A 23263-nucleotide genomic window follows, 5' to 3' on the forward strand; every position below is an offset into this window, starting at 1 on the left:
TCCAACTTAAATCTCAAATTTTAGCCACAAACAAATCCGCCAAAAATTCTCAATTGTTACATATAAATCTCGAATCCATTAGAACTTTCTCGAGAATCACCCCCTTTGTTCACATCCACATTACACCGCCCAAATGGGCCAAAAGACATGTGCCCCATTAGCACAATAACTCTCAAAGAAGTAACTCTACTTTAATACCACCTACCAAATTCATACTCCGTGCGCACTACATCATTCACAAATAATAACTCACTCATCCCACGATTTTCATATATTCATAAGTGCAATACAACCCGTATCCAGGAATTTCCTTATTCGAGTCATCATCGATCTCAACTTTTGCAAGTCATAACTAACCCACCAGTATGCCTCAGCCCAAAACTAAACCTTTACATATAATCATGAAATTGAATTATCAATAGCAGGCTCCCCCACTTGGCTCAAAGCCATAGATTAAAATATTCCATAACTCACAATAACAATACTCTAATACTACCATAATGCCACAGTCAGTTCAACGAAACTTCTTCTCAAACTTGTGCAACGCCAACCATAAAAATACCCCAAATCAGTTGTTAAGCTCGCAATCATTCTCTTGACACTCAAGTCAACTTCCTCAGCCAGATTCAAATTCAAATCTCCACACATACGCCGTGTTGGCAGAAAAGAAACCCTTCATTCACGTTACAAGGAACACACCTACGTAGATTACTCTCCAGGAGATAACCCACCTCCCTAGCCTCCAATTGGCATCTTGTTATATCTTTTCGCAGCCACAATTTCTACGCAATCACTAAATCTTTCTGAGTCCAAACTCATTAAGTAGACATAAGAGTTTAATTTGTCCCAAAATTTAAACACGTGAAAGATCTTTCAAAACATTCACATTCGAGACTGTACGTCACATCAAAACGAAAATAAAGCACCCAATGGCCTTTCCTTTACATTTCACAGAAACACTTCTGGTCATATTCAAATCGTCTTAACACATCCCGTAGTTACATCGTACTCATCACAAGGCCATTCCATTACTCATCGAGCCACAAATTCCACTCATAGGGACATTACCGGACATACGAGTCCAAATGTACAAGTTCTCACAACAGAAACTACCGAGCCTAAGCTACGGTCTAACCCCGGCCTCAAGTCCTCCAGACTGACCAATCACCAAAACACAGAATACTCATCTCGAACTTCATTCATGGAATCACAAGCCGGCGATGCACAGCTGATACCGAGCGCTCATGTGCGCATACGAATACATGGAAGGAATTCAAAGAGTTATGTCCCAAGCCGAATCAATCTCATACGATAAGGAAAGAAAGATGGGAAGTATATATCCTAAATGCCCTGTAGCCTCTCGAAGATAAGTATGGACGTCATCATACCGATCCGCAAGACTCTACTAGACACTTGCTCATGACTTATAGAACCTATGAACCTAGAGCTCTGATACCACCTTGTCACGACCCAAAATCTAACTAGTCGTGATGGCACCTAACCCAACCCGCTAGGTAAGCCAATTTTCAACTATCCAATTCCAATAACAATTATTAAAGCAATTTAAGTAAATAAAGATCTTAATCTTATACAATCCCCAAGAACTGGTAGTACAAATCACGAGCTTCTAAGAATAGAGTATACAAAGCGAAATGAAATAATTACATAGTCTGTTTGAATAATACATAAACAAAGCTTTTATAAATCTAAGGCTACCATGAACAAGAGGCAGCTACAACAGGAACACAGGTACATCTTCAAATCCCGCAACCATCGAGCACATCAACCAATATCTGCACGCAATGTGCAGAAGTGTAGTATCAGTACAACCGACCCCATGTACTGAGTAAGTAACAAACCTAGCCTTAGGTTGAAAGTAGTGACGAGCTTCTACCAAGGTCGGGTCCAAACCCACTAGTCCACAACAGTCCATAACAACATAAAGCAAATAATACCAGAAGTAACTCAGAGATAAAATGCTCAGCCAAATCATGATTTCAAAACTAATAGTTTTTCCTTTCAAGTACATCAGTGAAAACCCAAATCGTTTGCCAAAGTTGTCGAAAAAATGAATAAGTTTGAAAACAATAATTTTTCCCAAAATTCCATTCAATAATAAATGAGATGTTTCATTTTCCTTCCAGATAACACGTGTAAAAACAAATGCATCACTATGCCCATCTGTCAAAATGTGTGAGAAATCATGAATGATGTGATGCTGTACAGCATGAGGAAAATACATCTTTATGCATGTATATCATGTGTGCATGCCAATGCGATGCAACTCAGTGATAAAATCATAAACAGCCCCTCGAGCTTACCTCACAATCACTCGTAAATAGCCCCTCGAACACACCTCACAATCACTTGTAAACAGCCCCTCGGGCATACCTCACAATCACTCGTAAACAGCTTCTCGGGCATACCTCATAATCACTCATGCCTCCCAGTTACTCAGCACTCGGCACTCAACACTCGGCACTCGCACTCAGTAGGTACTTGCGCTCACTGGAGGTGTGTACAGACTCTGGAGGGGCACCTACAGCCCAAGCACTATAATCTGCACGGGTAACTAACGTGCTGCACGGATAACTCACGTGCAATAATATCATATCGGAATCTGCACGGATAACTCACGTGCCATAATAAGCCATTAAGGCCTACTGCAGGCGAGCAACCCTGATCCATATAATAGTATAATATATATAAAGCCAATATGGCCCGCTGCGGCGTGCAGCCCGATCCCAAATATATCCTCACAATCAGGCCCTCGGCCTCCCTCAGTCATCAATCTCTCTAGTCTCTCTCTCATGGGCTCACAATGTCATGAGAATAGCCCAAAAATGATGATATGATGTATCAATAAATAACAACAGAGACTGAGATATGATATGCAATGAAATGAATATGACTGAGTATGAATTTTCAATATAAACAAATAATTCACAGCAATATGACCTTCGTGGGTCTCAATAATACTGGCACATAGCCTCAACATGATTTTTAATATGCTTTTCATCTCAATTTCTTTAACACATAAAACTGCATGGAAAATGCCAAGATTATTTAACTACAAAATTCCACAGAAACAATTATGTCATAATTTTTATAATGCACGCCCACACGCCCGTCACCTAGCATGTGTGTCACCTCCCAACGATTTACATAATACATATATTCAGGGTTCATACCCTCAACTCCAAGATTAGAAGAGTTACTTACCTCGAACAAGACGAATCCAATGTCGAGCAAGCTAAACAATGCTCCAAAAATTCCATTCTGCGCGTAACAACTTCCGAACAGCTCAAATCTAGTCACAATTAATTTGATTCAGTCAACCCAAATTATAGGAATTTATTCCATATCAAAATACTAATTTTTCCACAAAATCTTAAATTACACTCAAAAATCGCTCGTGGGGCCCACATCTTGGAACCAGACAAAAGTTACAAAATATGAACGCTCATTCAACCACGAGTCCAACCATATAAATTTTACTCAAATCCGACATCAACTCGACCATCAAATCTCCAAATTAAACCAAGAAGGTTTTCACAATTTTTCAACTTAATGCACCAATTAAATGTTAAAAACAACCATGGATTCGGGTAATTTAACTAATATTGAGTTAAGTACACTTACCCCATTGTTTCTTCTGAAAATCTCCCAAAAATCGCCTCTTCCCCAGCTCCAATCCGTAAAAAATGCAAAATGGGACGAAGTCCCATTTTCAGAACTTAAACTCTCTGCCCAGTCATTTGCTTTACGCGATCGCGAACATCCCCACGCGATCGTGAAGAATAGTTTTCCACTGCCCACACATTTTACCCTACGCAAACGCGAAATCACTCACGCGATCGCGGATCACTGCCTCTCAAACCTACGCGAATGCGTTCAACCCCATGCAATCGCGTATAGCAATTGCCTCCCTCCATCTCCGATCAAATCCTTCTACGCGAACGTGACCTCATCCACGCATTCGCGAAGCATGGCTTAATACACTTACGCGATCGCATTCCTTTCTCTGCGACCACATAGAACAAAAATACCACTACACCAAATAAGCTTATGCGATCCCGTCCCAATCTTCGCGATCACGAGGAAGGTTTGGAACACCAGAAATCAGCTGCTACCAACAGTGCAAAAATGAAGGAAAAATAATCCGAATACCATACAAAACACCCCCGAGCCCCTCGGGACCTCAACCAAATATACCAACAAGTCTTAAAACATCATACGAATTTAATTGAGTCTTCAAATCACATCCAACAACACTAAAAACATGAATCATTCCTCAATTCAAGCCAAATGAACTTTGAAATTTCAAGTTTGCACAAACAACGCCGAAACCTACCAATCACGTCCGATTGACCTCAAAATTTGCACACAAGTCATAAATGATATCACAGACCTATTAAAATTTTTAGAATCGGATTTCAACCCCGATATCAGAAGTTCAACTCCCCGATCAAACTTTCCAAAAATACAACTTTCGCCATTTCAAGCCTAATTCTGCTACGGACCTCCAAATAATTTTCCAGACACGCTCCTAAGTCCAAAATAACCATACGGAGCTATTGAAATCATCAGAATTAAATTTCGAGGTCGTTTACACATAAGTGAATGTCCAGTCAACTTTTCCACTTAAGTTTTCAATTATGAGACTAAGTGTCTCATTTCACTCCGAAATCCTTCCAGGCCCGAACCAACTAACCCAATAAGTCATAAATCAATTGTAAGGCATAAATTGAGCAGAAAATGGGGAAAACGGGGCTGTGATACGCAAAATGACCGGTTGGGTCGTTACAAAATGGCAGAGTCTCATGCTGATAACGTGTTATAAAATAAAAACTGTAAAGTAAATAAATTGAAGACAAGTATGGAGAGAGACTGATATATTATTCGACTTCAAACTGATCTAATGGTGAACTGAAATCTCCTCTATTTTAGAAAAAAGGAAGCGACTGCGAGGCTTTTCGGGAAGCATCGGCGGGGTTTTTCTTGAGTTGCTTCTAAGCTGTCTGCATGAGCTGCTCGCAACCTACCTGATTAATAAGAAGCTGTTGCAAATCATTTCATTGAGTTGCTTGCAACCTACCTGCATCAGCTGCTTGGAGATAAAATTCAATTGAGTACTAAATAGATTCAAGAAGATTATCTACAGCGGATTAATAAATGGATATCCACAATAATATTTTCATAACAAAGCAAAGAAAATTTTGTGGATGTAGGAATCATCTTTCCTTTGTGATTTTCTTCTGAGAACAATATCTTTAGAAAAATGCTTGTGAGAAAATAAGTATGTTGGTTGTTTGAATATACTTTTGAAGGAAACCATTAGCTATAAAAATTTCGTCAATTGCCATACTGAAATCAACAGTTGAATTCACATTATCGATTAATCTATTGAGCCATTTTACTAATAGTAGAATATTCTTCTTCTGGGCTGGGGCATCATTCATTTTACTTGGATTTCAAGGTCATAGTTCCAGTTATACAAGTTCCCTTAACACTACTCAATTCCATTGTTGAGCCAACCTAAAGATGGTAAAAGGGGTGAAATGTATTTTTTTTCTATAACCATGGTGTCCAAACCAGTTTGAGCATCTTGACTAAATAATTGCCAGCTGCTTTGTTTTCGGATTGTCTTAATTGGGTCCTCCATTATACACTTAAAAACAAACCTGCATTGGAAACTCAAGATATTAGCATACATTTGTTACACCCTGTGCGTCCCAAGGTGACGTAATGAATATGAGATAGAATATTCTTCTTCTGGGCTGGGGCATCATTCATTTTACTTGGATTTTAAGGTCATAGCTCCAGTTATACAAGTTCCCTTAACACTACTCAATTCCATTGTTGAGCCAACCTAAAGATGGTAAAAGGGATGCAATGTATTTTTTTCTATAACCATGGTGTACAAACCAGTTTGAGCATCTTGACTAAATAATTGCCAGCTGCTTTGTTTTCGGATTGTCTTAATTGGGTCCTCCATTATACACTTAAAAACAAACCTGCATTGGAAACTCAAGATATTAGCATACATTTGTTACACCCTATGCGTCCCAAGGTGACGTAATGAATATGAGACAGAATATTCTTCTTCTGGGCTGGGGCATCATTCATTTTACTTGGATTTTAAGGTCATAGCTCCAGTTATACAAGTTCCCTTAACACTACTCAATTCCATTGTTGAGCCAACCTAAAGATGGTAAAAGGGATGCAATGTATTTTTTTCTATAACCATGGTGTACAAACCAGTTTGAGCATCTTGACTAAATAATTGCCAGCTGCTTTGTTTTCGGATTGTCTTAATTGGGTCCTCCATTATACACTTAAAAACAAACCTGCATTGGAAACTCAAGATATTAGCATACATTTGTTACACCCTATGCGTCCCAAGGTGACGTAATGAATATGAGACAGAATATTCTTCTTCTGGGCTGGGGCATCATTCATTTTACTTGGATTTTAAGGTCATAGCTCCAGTTATACAAGTTCCCTTAACACTACTCAATTCCATTGTTGAGCCAACCTAAAGATGGTAAAAGGGATGCAATGTATTTTTTTCTATGACCATGGTATCCAAACCAGTTTGAGCATCTTGACTAAATAATTGCTAGCTGATTTGTTTTCGAATTGTCTCAATTGGGTCCTCCATTATACACTTAAAAACAAACCTGCATTGGAAACTCAAGATATTAGCATACATTTGTTACACCCTGTGCATCCCAAAGTGACGTAATGAATATGAGACTTATTTATCATGATTTAAATGAGTTTAAAGTCATAATATATCTATAGATGATGTTTGGATAGAAAATATAAAGTTTGGGAAAAATCGGATTAAAGTTGCGAAAAAACCAACTAAGGATTTGCCTTGTAATGGAGCTTTTTGAGCAATAAATTTCTTGTGATATATGAGGTCTTTTTGGGACATATTATATACCAAATTAAAAGTCTACGAGTCTATTTTAAAACTCATTAAACTTTTCATCAATACGACATAGGAGTAGAGAGATATCCGTATTTTTGCGAGACTGTGCAAGCAGCTCGGTTGGGACCGACTTGAGATGGCCACCGACCCTACGTCTTTTAAAAGATGTTTCAGCCTCATTTCGGGTCATTTCTCACCCAAATTTCATCCAAAAGCTCTCCAAAACCCTCCCTAACATATCCCAAGATACCAAGAACCAAACTCAAGGAAAATCAACTCAAATCATCATCAAAGGTCTTAAAGACTATAAGAGAATGCTTCTATGATATTGTGGTGTGATTGAGGGCTATTGTGAGCTAAGTTGAGATACGGTTTCGAGTTGTAGCTGATGTCTAAGGTTAATATTGTGTTGGTTGTGTTGTTTGAGTGAAAAACTATAAGATAGCACTTGAAAGAACATGGGATATGATTGTCTTTTTTGTTGGACTATTTTGTGGCTAAATATATGCTTTGTGGTGGCTGGAAATTGTGAGAAATAATTTGATAATGTTGTGGCTGCTGTTGTTAAGTTTTTTCTAGGAGTTAATTAAGTTGATTGAAGAAGAAAATATGAAAAATAAGTAATTGGCGATAAACATTAAGGTGCTAGACGTGTGAGGCTGTTTTGGAAGATATTTTGTGGATGTTTTGAAATAGAAATAATATCGTACATATAAGTATGATGTTATGAAGGTTGTAAATTAATTTAAGGAATAAGAGTTGGATTCAATTTATATCTTGCTATGAGTAAAAATGAGCTTGCCGCTCAATATGATTATTAAGATAATCGGAGAAACTCATATTGGATTATATTGTTGTTCTTGTTATTGTTGGTTATAGTTGTTGTTGGGTTGTTGATGACCCTTAGTGGTCTTTGCGATGTATTAAAAATAGGGGAGTTTCTGCCCGATTTTCCTTAAGCCATACGACTAGCCAAATACGATGGTACGACATTATATGTTAACGGCAATATCATTTCACTTGTTGTAGATGCAAGAAGTTGTGTTAAGCTTGGTTGAGTAATAAGGAAGAGATCATACATGTATGTTAAGGCTATCCTTTCTTTCCTTTTGGCATGATCCATATGATACAACGAAAAGAGCAAGCATGCCACTTTCACGAATGATTCTATTCCTAGAAGTACTACCGTTACCTATGTTCTTGATTCCCCATATGTCCTACTATCATATCGTCTGTTCATGTGTCTCATGACATTCCGAGAGATCTTATTGACTTATTTTATTATGAACTGCATTCATTTATATGTGTATATTGACCCATGACCAGATGGCATTATATACGCGTATAGTATATGTATATGGGGTATGGGGGAAAGGTTATGGCGTTATATACGCACCACCACCTGATCAGCTAGTATACGTTTATTATTTCGCCCACAGAGGCTGAGATGATATGATAGGATGCCCTCAGGGGTTTGATGATGTTATGTACGCATATACCTATGCATGATATGACATTTATACACATACGCATGACATTATAAATATTTTCATGATTCACAGAGCTATTCAGACTTAGAGGTTGAATTCTTTACTCTATGTTTCTTTCATGCCTTTTATATATTGATTTTTATGCCTTACATACTCGGTACATTATTCGTACTGACGCCCCTATTGCCTGGGGGCCTGTGTTTCATGCCCGTAGGTGCCGGTAGACAGGCTGACGTTTCCCCTCCTTAGGATCCTAGCTCAGCGAGAGTTGGTGTGCTCCATTCGATTCGGAGCTGCTATTGTGTTTTCGTACGATACTTTCGTATACATATAAGGGTATGACGGGGTCCAATCCCATCCTTTATACAGTTTTACACTCTATTAGAGGTCTGTAGACAGTCATCTATAGTTGGATAGTATGAATAGTATGTGGCCTTGTCGGCTCGCCCTACTGTATTTCGCATGTATATGTATATATGTCTTTCGAGTATGTCTCATCACGTAAGTTATTCACATGATTCAGTAGTTTAGGGGCAGATGTTATGCATGACCTACACTTATTTCATGTTTATATATTAGACGTATGCTTAAGGGTGTTCGGTAGGTAGAACTCGGGCACTCATCAAAGTCCATTAGTTTGGGTCGTGACAATAGTGGTATCAGAGCAGTTCCATCCTAGGGTTGTCTACAGACCATGTCTAGTAGAGTCTTGTTTATGAGTGTGTTGTGCACCACACTTATAAATAGGAGGCTGCAGGACATATAGGATTTTACCCTCCCTTCTTATCTTAGATCGTGCGATATAAGAATTCATTTTCCTAACGTTATGTTATGTTTTCAGCGATGCCCAAGAAGGCTACAACTGCCCAGAAGGGCAAGTCCGTGGATGATGAGACTACAAGCCAAGTGCCACCAGTTACCAGGGCTCGGGGAGAGTCACATACTGAGAATCCATCTCAGACTTCACATACCCTACCTTCTCCGGAAGAGATCCGAGGGGCACCAACTCCAGCGCCAACCCCAGTACCCCCAGTTCCTCAGCCAGAGGCACAGGGTCCAGAGATGAGAGATGTTATTCAGCTATTGACTCGACTAGTGGCCGCACATGCTCGACGCCAGGAGGTAGGTATCGGTCATGCAGATAGGGCCATCAGTGCGAGGGTTCACGATATCATTAATTTAGACCCTCACATATTCACTGGAGCAGATCCAAATGAGGACCTTCAGGTATTTATTGATAGGTTGCAGAGAACTTTGAGGGTAATGAAGGCCACTACAACTGAGTCAGTTGAGCTAGCTTAATTGGTACTTCGGGATGTTGCAGTTAATTGGTACGAGTCTTGGGAGTTGTCCAGAGGTAAGGATGCCCCTCCAGCAGTATGGCAAGAGTTTACAGAGGCTTTTATTCGTCATTATTTGCCACCAGAGCTTAGACATGCCAGAGTTGATAGGTTCTTGACCCTTCGGCAGGGTAATATGAGTGTTCGGGAGTACAACCTTCAGTTAGATTATTTGGCTAGGTATACTCCTACTATTGTAGCTAAGATGGAGGATCGGGTTCACCGGTTCGTGATGGGGTTGGAGCCGCACCTGCTTAATGACTGTATGTCAGTCTCACTTCAGCCAGGCATAGATATTTCTCGTATTCAGGCATACGCTCAGGGTGTAGAGGAGCGTAATTAGAAGCAGAGGGACGATTGTGAGCATGATAGGGGCCAGAGTAGGAGAGCGAGATCTTCAGGTCCTTCTAGTGAGTTTCGAGGTTGTCAGCGATAGCAGTATCCGAGGTATCCAGCCCAACCATCGGCTTGTGCACCCCCTCAGTTTACCGGTAAGAGATTGGATAGTTCCACATATTCAGGGCCTAGTTAGAGTTTCAGGGCCTCTAGTTCTCAGTATAGGGGTGAGTTAAGTCAGATGAGGCCACCCTTGCCACGATGTGCTCAGTGTGGTAAGCAACATGCCGGGTAGTGCATTGTAGGTTTGGGTGTTTGTTATACTTGTGGTTATCCAGGCCACGTTATGAGAGATTGTCTGACGAGAGGTGGTGTAAGTATAGCTCAGACAGTGAGATATGTAGCCAGTTCGTCATCATCAGTACGGCCCCCTGGGCAAGGTTCACAGGCACCAGCTGGTCGTGGTAGAGGCAGAAGTGGAGCATCTAGCTCGAATGGTCCTCAGAACTGTATTTATGCATTAACGGGTCGACAGGATCAAGAGTCATAACCTAATGTTATTACATGTATATTATCAGTCTCCTCATATGATGTATATGCATTGATTGATCCAGGTTTCACCTTATCGTACATCACTCTGTTGGTTGCTAGTAAGTTTGGGATATAACTTGAGTTGATTGAACCTTTTGAGGTGTCTACGCCTATTGGAGATCTAGTGATAGCTAGACGGGTATATAAAGACTATATAGTAGTAGTTCATAGTCATTCTACAGTAGCAGGCCTGATTGAGTTAGATATGGTGGAATTTGATGTTATAATGGGTATGGATTGGTTGGCTTCTTGTTATGCTAATGTTGATTGTAGATCAAAGACGGTTCGGTTCCAGTTTCCTGGGAGCCAATTCTAAAGTGGAAAGGTAATATTGCATCACCAAGAGTTAGGTTTATTTCCTATCTCAAGGCAAGGAAGATGATCAAAAAGGGCTATATTTATCACTTAGTTCGGGTACAGGATGTGAAAGCAGAGTCACCGACCCTTCAGTCTATCCCGGTGGTTAATGAGTTTCCCGATGAGCTTCCAAGCCTTCCGCCAGAGTGGGAGATTGAGTTTTCTATTGACACATTACCAGATACCCAGCCGATATCTATTCCTCCATATAGAATGGCACCTGCAGAGCTGAGAGAGTTGAAAGAACAACTGAGGGATTTGCTTGAAAAAGGCTTTATCAGACCTAGTACATCACCGTGGGGAGCACCTGTGTTATTTGTAAGAAAGAAAGATGGTTCCTTGCAGATGTGTATTGATTACAGGCAGTTGAATAAGGCGACGATCAAGAATAAGTACTCACTCCAGAGAATTGATGATTTATTTGATCTGTTACAGGGTGCCAGATGTTTCTCGAAGATAGACTTGAGGTCTGGGTACCATCAGGTAAGGGTTAAAGAGAAAGATATTCCGAAGATAGCATTCAGGAGCAGATACGGGCACTTTGAGTTTTGAGTTATGTCATTCGGGTTGACCAATGCCCTAGCAATATTCATGGACTTGATGAACCGTGTGTTCAGACCCTTTCTAGATCAGTTCGTGATTGTATTTATAGATGATATTTTGGTTTACTCCCGTTCAGAGGCTGAGCATGCAGATTATTTTACTGTACTCAGAGTTCTACAAGAAAGGAAATTGTATGCAAAATTCTCTAAATGTGAATTCTGTAGCCTTCCTTGGTCATATTATTTCAGGTGAGGGTATCCGGGTTGATACACAGAAGATTGAGGCAGTGAAGACTTGTCCTATACCCATGACACCGACGGAGGTTTGTAGCTTCCTAGGTTTGGCAGGTTATTACAAGAGATTTGTCGAGGGTTTTTCTTCTCTTTCAGCACCATTGACAAAGTTGACTCAGAAGGCAACTAAGTTTCAACAGACTGATACTTGTAAGCGGAGTTTCCAGGCATTGAAGGACAGATTGACTTCAGCACCGGTTCTAACACTTCCATAAGGAAACAATGGTTATGCTATCTATTGTGACGCTTCAGGCGTTGGATTGGGTTGTGTATTGATGCAGCATGGTAAGGTTGCCGCTTACGCTTCTAGACAACTAAGAAACCATGAGAAGAATTACCCGACCCACGATTTAGAGTTAGCCGCGGTGATTCATGCACTAAAGATGTGGAGGCACTATTTGTATGGCATTCATGTTGATATTTATACAGACCATAAGAGCCTTCAGTATATATTCAAGCAAAAGGAATTGAATTTACGTCAGAGGCGATGGTTGGAGCTACTGAAAGATTATGATGTTGATATTTTATACCATCCACGAAAGGCGAATGTAGTAGTCGACACCCTCAGCCATAGATCTATGGGTAGCCTATCATAGTTACAGCCAGAAAAGAGTGAGATAACTCGTGAGATTCATCAGCTAGCTAATCTTGGAGTTCGATTACTAGATTTATGTGGTACTAGAGTTACTACTCAGGACACGACAACATCCTCTCTAGTAAATAAAGTAAAGGAATGCCAGTATGAAGATCCTGTGCTAGCTCACTATAGAGATACAACCCCTCAAAAGGAGAAGACACCATTTGAGATTACAGGAGATGGAGTCCTCAGATATCTAGGTCGACTATGTGTTCCTAAAGTGGCAGGGTTGCGCCAGTAGGTTATGGGAGAAGCTCACTATTCTCGTTATTCTATTCATCCAGGAGCGACAAAGATGTATCATGATATTGGGGGAATATACTGGTGGGATGGAATGAAGAAGGATATGCAGAGCTTGTTGCTTAATGCCCTAATTGTTAGCAGGTTAAGATTGAGCATCAGAAACCCGGTGGATTATTGCAGGCTATAGAGATTCCGACTTGGAAATAGGAAGTGATTAATATGGATTTCATCATAGACTTACCTCATACCCAGTGTATGTTCGATTTTATACGGGTTATTGTTGATAGACTTACAAAATTAGCTCATTTTTTGTATGTCATGACTAGGTATTTAGCAGAAGAATATGCAAGGCTTTACATTAAGGACATAGTACGACTTCATGGTGTCCCTGTATCTATTATCTCAGATAGAGGTACTCAGTTTACAACTAATTTTTGGAGGTCCTTCCAAAAAGGATTGGGGACTCAAGTAAGTCTTAGTACAACATTTCATCCCTAGACAGACGGTCAGGCTGAGCGTTCTATTCAGACACTGGAAGATATGTTACAGGCTTGTGTGATGGACTTCAGGGGTAGCTGGGATGATCATCTTCCACTTATTGAGTTCGCATATAATAATAGTTATCATTCCAACATTCAGATGGCTCCATACGAAGCTCTTTACGGACGAAAGTGTAGGTCTCCTATAAATGGTTAGAGATTGGGGAAACTAAGTTAGTAGGACCAGAGTTGGTACAGCAGGCAGTTAAGAAGATTAAGCTTATAAGTGAAAGGCTATTAGCAGCTCAGATTCGTCAGGAGTCCTATGCAGATATTCAACGACGAGACTTGGAGTTTCAGGTAGACGACCGGGTATTCATAACGGTATCACCGATGAAAGGCGTTATGAGATTCAGTAAGAAAGGAAAGCTTAGCCCTCGGTACATCGGACATTGTAAGATTAGACGCAGAGTAGGCCAAGTATCATATGAGTTAGACTTGCCTTCCAACTTGGAGTTTGTACATCCAGTATTTCATGTGTTTATGCTCCGTAAGTGTATTGGAGATCAATATAAAGTCATTCCAGTTGATGATGTTCAAGTTACAAATCAGCTATCATATGAGGAAGCTCCTATTGCTATACTAGATAGACAAGTTCGGAGATTGAGAACTAAGGATGTAGCTTCGGTTAAAGTACTTTGGAGAAATAATAACGTGGAGGAGATGATTTGGGAAGCTGGAGAAGAAATGAAGACTAGGTATCCTCACCTGTTTCCGCTTCCGGAGGAGGATCGGACTGAGACATCATAACCTTTAGGTACGTATATGATACTTGACTCTTATGTTAGTTATTATTATTGGTCGTGTGAGGCTATTGGTGTTATTGATGATTGTGGCCCTGTGTGGCTTTGTATTGTTGGGTTTGCTGTCTGACAGGTTGGTAGTAGTACCGTTACAGAGGAAACTCTGCCAAAATTTTTATAGATTTCTGGGAGTTTAACATTCGAGGATGAATGTTTCTAGGGGGGAAGATTGTTACACCCTGTGTGCCCCAAGGTAATGTAATGAATATGAGACTTGTTAATCATGATTTAAATGAGTTTAAAGTCATAATATGTCTATATATGATGTTTGGATAGAAAATATAAAGTTTGGGAAAAATCAGATTAAACCGTTCATCGATACGACATCGAAGTAGAGAGATATCCGCATTGTCGCGAGACTATGCAAGAAACTCGGTTGGGACCCACTTGAGATGGCCACCGACCCTACGTCTTTTAAAAGATGTTTCAGCCTCATTTCAGGCTATTTCTCACCCAAATTTCGTCCAAAATCTCTCCAAAACCCTACCTAACATATTCCAAGATCCCAAGAACCAAACTCAAGGGAAATCAACTCAAATCATCATCAAAGGTGTTAAAGACTACAAGAGAATGCTTCTATGATGTTGTGGTGTGATTAAGGGCTATTGTGAGCTAAGTTGAGATGGGGTTTCGAGTTATAGCTGTTGTCCAAGGTATGTATAACATCTTCTTGATTTTACTTAAGGTTAATCTTGTGTTGGTTGTGTTGTTTGAGTGAAAAACCATAAGATAGCACTTGAAAGAACATGGGATAATGTTGTGGCTGCTGTTGTTAAGTTTTTTCTAGGTGTTAATTAAGTTGATTGAAGAAGAAAAGATGAAAAACAAGTGATTGACAATAAAAAATAAAGTGCTAGACATATGGGGCTGTTTTGGAAGGCATTTTGTGGATGTTTTGAACTAGATATACTATAGTACATATAAGTATGATGTTCTGAAGGTTGTAAACTAATTTATGGAATAAGAGTTGGATTCAATTTATATCTTGTTATGAATAAAAACGAGATTGCCACTCAATATGATTGTTAAGATAATCGGAGAAACTCATATTGGATAATATTGTTATTGTTGCTATTGTTGGTTATAGTTGTTGTTTTTGTTGTTAGGTTGTTGATGACCCTTAGTAGTCTTTGGGATGTATTAAAAATTGGGGAGTTGCTGCCCGATTTTCCTTAAGCCATACGACTAGCCAAATACGATGGTACGACATTATATGTTAACGACAATATCATTTCACTTGTTGTAGATGCAAGAAGTTATGTTGAGCTTGGTTGAGTAATAAGTAAGAGATCATACAGGTATGTTAAGGCTATCCCTTCTTTCCTTTTGATATGATCCATATGATACAACGAAACGAGCAAGCACGCCACGTTCACGAATGATTCTATTCATAGAAGTACTAGGGTTACCTATGTTCTTGATTGCCCATATGTCCTACTATCATATCGTCTGTTCATGGGTCTCATGACATTCCGAGAGATCTTATTGACTTATTTCATTATGCACTGCATTCATTTATAAATGTATATTGTCCCATGACCAGATGGCATTATATACGCACCACCACTTGATCAGCTGGTATACGTTTATGATTTCGCCCACAAAGGCTGAGATGATATGATGGGATGCCCTCAAGAGCATGATGATGTTATGTACGCATATACCTATGCATGATATGACATTTATACGCATACGCATGACATTATAAATATTTTTATGATTCACATAGTTATTCAGACTTACTGGTTGAGTTCTTTACTCAATGTTTCTTTCATGCCTTTTATATATTGATTTTTATGCCTTACATACTCGGTATATTATTCTTACTGACTCCCCTATTGCCTGAGGGCCTGCATTTCATGCCTGCAGGTGTAGGTAGACAGGCTGACGGTCCCCCTCCTTAGGATCCTAGTTCAGTGAGAGTTGATGTGCTCCATTTGATCCGGAGCTGCTATTGGATTTTGGTACGATACATTTGTATATTTATAAGGGTAGTTTTACACTCTATTAGAGGTCTGTAAACAGTCATCTATAATTGGATAGTATGTGTCCTTGTCGGCTTGCCCTTCTATATTCCACATGTATATGTATATATGTCTTTCGAGTATGTCTCCTCACGTATGTTATTCACATGATTCAGCAGTTTAGGGGTAGATGTTATGCATGACCTACACTTATTTCATGTTTATATCTTAAACATATGCTTAAGGGTGTTCGGTAGGTAGAACTCAGGCGCTCGTCAAAGTCCATCAGTTTGGGTCGTGACGACATTCCATGTGACCAGGGGCGCATTTGCCATACGACATATGAGTACAAATGAACCCAGTAACTTTTGCCTAGATAGTGTGTATGTCTTAAAAATTTCACTAAATATCTATAGATATTTAATTGTGAACCGAGTTATTATTATAAATTTACTTAAATTTATCATAGGAACTCATAAAATTCAAATCTTGAATCTCTATCTGCATGCGACATTACATATGCCAGCTTTTAGCATCTAAACAACAACATACCCAATATAATCCCATATAATGGGGTCTGGAGAGGATAGTATATACGCAGACTTTACCACTACCTTTGTGGAGGTAGAGAAGGTGTTTCCAATAGACCCTCAGCTTAGACAAGCATAGGTACCACAATAATAACAAGAAACAAGACGGGACAACACTGAAAAACTATGTAAAAGCAGCATACACAACAAGATAGTAAGATGATCAAAATGTAAAAAAACCCGACATGTATTCAAATAAGACTACTACCAACCAAATGCGAGAGTACGCACTAACACTACCGGTCTGAATAATCTAGACTACCTAACCTACTATCCTAATCTTTGACCTCCACACCTTCCTATCACAGGTCATGTCCTTGGTCAGTTGTAGCTGCGCCATGTCATGCCTAATCATCTCACCCCAACTCTTCTTCGGCCTATCTCTACCTCTCCTAAGGCCCTCCAATGTCAACCTCTCAGACCTCTTTACCGGAGCATCTGTGCTTCTCCTCCTCACATGTCCAAACTATCTAAGTCGTGTTTCTTGCATCTTTTCCTCAATAGGGGCCACACCTACCTTGTCCCGAATAACTTCATTCCGAATCTTATCTAATCTGGTGTGCCCGCACATCCATCTCAACATCCTCATCTCTGCTACTTTTATCTTTTGGACGTAAGAGCTATTGACTGGCCAACACTCAACCCCATACAACATAGCCGGTCTGACCACCGCTCTATAAAACATGCCTTTAAGTTTTGGTAGTACCTTTTTGTCACACAAAACACCGGAAGCAAGTCTTCATTTCATCCATCCCGCCCCAATACGATGTGTGACATATTCATAAATCTCCCCATCCCCTGTAAAATAGACCCAAGGTACTTAAAACTCTCCCTCATAGGGATGACTTCTGAATCCAGCCTCACCTCTCCTTCCACTCCCTAAGTAGCACCGCTAAACTTGCACTCCAAGTATTCTATCTTGGTTTTGCTCAACATGAAACCTTTAGACTCCAGGGTCTGTCTCCACACCTATAACCTCGCATTAATACCGTCTCGCATCTCGCCAATCAAAACAATGTCATCTACAAATAACATGCACCACGACACCTCCCCTTGGATATAGCGAGTCAGTACGTCCATTGCCAGGAGAAACAAAAAAGGGCTGGGTACCGACCCCTGATGCAACCCCATCATGATCGGAAAATGGTCTGAGACCCCTCCCACTGTCCACACACAGATCTTCTCTCTCTCATACATGTCCTTAATAACCCTAATGTAGGCCACAGGTACCCCTCTAGCCTCCAAACATCTCCACAGAACCTCCCTCGAGACTTTAGCATAAGCTTTTTCTAAATCGATGAACACCATATGCAAGTCACTCTTCCTCTCCCTATATTGTTCCATCAATGTCCTAACAAGGTGAATAGCTTCCGTAGTCAAACGTCCTGGCATAAATCCAAACTGGTTCTCGAAAATAAACATTCTTCTCCTCACCCTTAGCTCCACCACCCTCTCCCATACCTTCATACTATGACTAAGCAGCTTCATACCCCGATAGTTGTTGTAATTTTGGATATCATCCTTATTCTTGTACACATGAACCATCGTGCTCCATCTCCACTTTTTGGGCATCTTTTTCGATCTAAAAATGACATTAAATAACCTAGTAAGCCACTCCAAGCCCGCCCTGCCCACACTCTTCCTAAACTCCATCGGGATCTCATTTGGTCTGGTAGTCCTGCCCCTGCTCATCTTACGCATAGCCCCCACAACCTCCTCAACTCTAATCTGCCTGCAATACCCAAAGTCGCAACGACTCTCGGAGGATCCCAAATCACCTAGAACAATGTCTCTGTTCCCATCTTCGGTTAGGGGCGTATCTATGTTAGCAAATGTGGGGCACATGTACCCATCCTCTTACCAAGTAAAAGCGGCTTTTATGTACAAATTTTCAATAGTTTAGCCATATAGAGTAGATGGCACCCATGCTCAAATTCTGGCATTGGTGCCTCAGGTCGAGACCCCATGGACACACATTAATATAATACTACGTATTTAGTTTGTACCTCGTAGCGCCTTTTTTGTTTTAGTTCTATTTTTTTTTCCTTCTTATCATTTTTTCCTTTTTTATCTCCTTCTCCAAGTTTTCATGGTAAACAACAACTTAAGGAGTCGGAAATTAAACTACTTATTACTTCCATTGAAATTTGTCTTATCTTGAACCACTATAAATTGGTTTTATTATAAATAATTTATGTGACAATAAGATCTAAGTCTATAATGAGACTTGTTTAAATATTTTTATCCCAAATTATTGCTTAAACATATTTGAATTTCAATCAAATTATTAAAATTCTTTTTCAAAATTTATAGGATAAAATTTACTTTTCTTTTTTTGGATAAGCAAGTCACATATAAAGAACTTGTCATATGCTCTAAGAGCTTTTTGATATTTCCATTTTCTTTTAGCTATAAAATTTGCAAAGTTTCAATTTTTACGGTATTAAATTTTCATTAGTATTCTACTTTTCCTTTTTAATTTGAATTATATGCTAAAGCCTGAACATGTTTTAAGATAAACATTATGCAATGATTGTCGAATTATAATTGATAATATTAATGACAAACACAGATTTAGAATAGTAAGATTATAGCTTATCTCGTTGAATAATGTGCAAAATTATAAATATGTCATAAAACACTAAAAAAAATAAACATCACTTAATATTATGACAAGTATCATGGTGCACCCATGGTCTTAAAATCGTGGACCCGCCTCTCTGTCCTCGTTCAAGAGACTATGGAAGTAAGTTTGCCATCTCCGACGATATGCGCCTCATCCAACAAAAGTCTACCTTCTTCGTCATTGATGCACTTCACTTCGTCCAAGTCGCGGGTCTTTCTCTCTCTCACCTTGGCTAGCCTAAACAGCCTCTTATCCCCGCTTTACCTTCAAGTTCTTCGTATAAACGACTAAATGTTGCAGTCTTAGCCGCCGTAACCGCTAACTTCGCCTCCTTCCTAGCCAGCTTCCAGCATCTATTTTTTCAAAATTACCAAGTACCTTAAATGAACAAAAGCTAAAAGCAACTACGCGAATGAATCAAAGGACAGAGCAAAACGATCCACAAAGTCGCTTCTATTTAAAATGTAGACTCTAAACCACAGACAAGAGTGGGTTGCTCTAGCGGTGAGCATCCTTCACTTCCAAACAATAGGTGTGAGTTCCAGTCACCCCAAGAGCAAGGTGTGGAGTTTTTGGAGGGAGGGAGCCGAGGGTCTATCAGGAAATAACCTCGCTACCCTGCGTACACACTACCCTCCCCATACCCCACTAGTGAGATTATACTGGATCGTTGTTGTTGTACTCTAAACTACAGAAGAGAGCTGACTCCCACATCATAAAAGAAAGAGTAATCCCAAACTTCTTGTTAGATATAAAAGGTTACTTAAGCACAATGCAAAACTCATGCAACTAACGCAGTGAGCACAAAGCAACTTTTCTTTCGCCTTTTACTAAAGAATACCGTGTGCGCGCTGCATTCGGTGGCGTACGTCAATTTTTGGAGGGGTTCTCAAGTTGAGTACCACTACAATTCCAGTTCTAATCTTTGATTTTTAATAGGGATATAAGTGGAATTAACTGGTAGACTTTGTGGGTTTTTCTATGTTAATCTTTCTGAATGAAAATGATAATTTGTTACTGCAGTTGGGAGTAACTTTCCTTTATTTATCTTTTGGAAACATATACACAACGTCCGAAGCTATAAATTCTTCCCATTTGATAATAATATGAGCCTACTGATATTTATAAGTTTGAATAGAACAATAAAAACCGAGTAAGATTTTCCAGCGGAATGCCCTGCTCATCTTACGTCTAGCCCCCCCAACCTCCTCAACTCTAATCCACCTGCAATACCCAAAGTCGCAACGGCTCTCGGAGGATCCCAAATCACCCAGAACAATGTCTTTGTTCCCATCCTCTTTCAGGGGCGTATCTATGTTAGCAAATGTGGGGCACATGCACCCATCCTCTTGCCAAGTAAAAGCAGATTTTATGTACAAATTTTCAATGGTTTAGCCATAGAGAGTAGATGGCACCCATGCTCAAATTTTGGCATTGGTGCCTCCGGTCGAGACCCTATGGATACACATTAATATAATACTACGTATTTAGTTTGTACCTCGTAGATCTTTTTTTGTTTTAGTTTTATTTTTTTCCTTCTTATCATTTTTTCCTTTTTTGTCTCCTTCTCCGAGTCTTCAGGGTAAACAATAATTTAAGGAGTCAGAAATTAAACTACTTATTACTTGCATTGAGATTTGTCTTATCTTGATCCACTATAAATTAATTTTATTATAAATAATTTATGTGACAATAAGATCTAAGTCCATGATGAGACTTGTTTTAAATATTTTTATCCAAAATTATTGCATAAACATATTTGAATTTCAATCAAATTATTTAAAAAAAATTCAAAATTTATAGGATAAAATATACTTTTCTTTTTTTGGATAAGCAAGTCACATATAAAGAACTTGTCATATGCTTTAAGAGCTTTTTGATAATTTCATTTTCTTTTAGCTATAAAATTTGCAAAGTTTCAATTTTTACAGTATTAAATTTTCATTAGTATTCTACTTTTTCTTTTTATTTTGAATTATATGCTAAAGCCTGAACATGTGTTTAAGATAAATAATTTGCAATGATTGTCGGATTATAATTGATAATATTAATGACAAACACATATTTAGAATAGTAAGATTGTAGCTTATCTCGTTGAATAATGTGCAAAATTATTAATATGTCATAAAACACTAAAAAAAATATATATCACTTAATATTATGACAAGTATCGTGTTGCACCCATGGTCTTAAAATCCCGGATCCGCCTCTTTGTCCTCGTTCAAGAGACTATGGAAGTAAGTCTGCCATCTCCGACGGATATGCGCCTCATCCAACAAAACTCTACCTTCTTCGTCCTTGATGCACTTCACTTGGTTCAAGTCACGGGCCTTTCTCTCTCTCGCCTTGGCTAGCCTAAACAAACTCTTATCCCCGCCTTTACCCTCAAGTTCATCGTATAAATGACTAAATGCTGCAGTCTTAGCCGCTATAACCGCTAACTTCGCCTCCTTCCTAGCCAACTTTCAGCATATTTTTTTTTTCAAAATCACCAAGAACCATAAATGAATAAAAGCTAAAAGCAACTACGCGAATGAATCAAAGGACAGAGCAGAACATTCCACAAAGTGGCTTCTATTTAAAATGTAGACTTTAAAGCACAGAGTAATTGAACAAAACAGTGAAGAGACTAAAGCGGAAGAAGAGAGCTGACTCCCACATCATAAAAGAAAGAGTAAGCCCAAACTTCTTGTTGATATAAAAGGTTACTTAAGCAAAGTGCAAAACTCACGCAGCCATGTAGTGAGCACAAAGTGAACTATTCTTTCGCCTTTTACTAAAGAATACCGTGTGCGATGTGCATTTAGTTGCATACCGCTGAAATTCTTCCCATTTGATAATAATATGAGCCTACTGATATTGATAAGTTTGAACAGAACAATAAAAACCGAGTAAGATTATCCAGCGAAATGCACATTGTATTTCTATAGTTGATTATATCACACTTTGTTCTTCGTTAGGAGGTTTGGAGATTTTGAAGTTCAGTGACTTTTTGCAGTAATCATATGTTTTTGTTTTCTTCTAATATTAGGTTGTATGTGTAAAACACCCTTAATCCAGCACTAGGGGTGACAAACGGGCAGATCGGATCAGATATGAGCGGATTGAAAACGATTAATGTAAAAATGGATAAAATATCCGACCTGCCCATATTCAATACGGATAGAAAATGTGTTAATCAGGAGATAATTATGGGTATTTATTCATGGCTTCTTGAATATGGTCACTTTTGGGAGAATTTTTAGTCCTCCAGTTTCGAGGAACCCCAATTTGAGTCTTTACAAATGAAAAAGTTATGCTCATTGGTGTATCTATTTTTAATTGGATAATATGGATTTTATCCTCTCATTTTTTTAAAAAACATGTTCATTATCCAATTTATTTTTTAATGAATAATATAGATGAATAATTATTTTTTTAATCCATTTTACCACCACTATCCAGCACAGTACCAGTCATTTGACTTTGTCATTGAAGATGGATCACATGATTTGTTCACATTATAATTGGGGAGAAAATTTCAACATTTTACGAAAAATGCTACCTATAAGAGGAGCGGAGAAGAGAAAAGATAGTTAATTTTAAGATGGCTAGAATTTTAATACTTTTCTTGTATCTATCTATCTATATTATTATAAAAGCACGAATAATTTATGCTAAATGATGAACGACTAAAATAACCTTGAAATATTGATAGACTCTTATGACCTTAATTATTCGTATAATTTAAGGATATAATTGTAAATTATCTGAGGCTGTTTTTTCTTTCTATTTAAACTACGCATACATTAATGTTACATAGCTGACTTTGGGTCAAATTCTTTTTCTTTGCTGCATACTTCTTCTATCCTATTTTTTGTTGGACAATATATGGCCTACTTTTTGTTGGATATATGGCTGATTTGGTTTCTACATAGCTCAACTTTTTTTTGTAGCCATTTCCTTTTTTTACAACAATATTTTTTCTTATT

The 23263-nt window shown here is 38.8% G+C and overlaps 2 non-coding genes across 2 annotated transcripts; both read left to right on the forward strand.

The window, feature by feature from the left end:
- The first annotated feature begins 20079 nt into the window (after nucleotides 1-20079).
- LOC142177707 (U5 spliceosomal RNA) lies at nucleotides 20080-20195 on the forward strand. Its single transcript, XR_012706272.1, has one exon. It is a non-coding gene; the product is annotated as a U5 spliceosomal RNA (small nuclear RNA).
- A 1829-nt stretch (nucleotides 20196-22024) lies between these two features.
- Nucleotides 22025-22141, forward strand: LOC142177711 (U5 spliceosomal RNA). The gene has a single exon (XR_012706275.1). It is a non-coding gene; the product is annotated as a U5 spliceosomal RNA (small nuclear RNA).
- Nucleotides 22142-23263: the final 1122 nt, after the last annotated feature.

The sequence above is a fragment of the Nicotiana tabacum genome, chromosome 23 (genome assembly GCF_000715075.1).
Source record: "Nicotiana tabacum cultivar K326 chromosome 23, ASM71507v2, whole genome shotgun sequence".
Lineage (NCBI taxonomy): Eukaryota > Viridiplantae > Streptophyta > Magnoliopsida > Solanales > Solanaceae > Nicotiana > Nicotiana tabacum.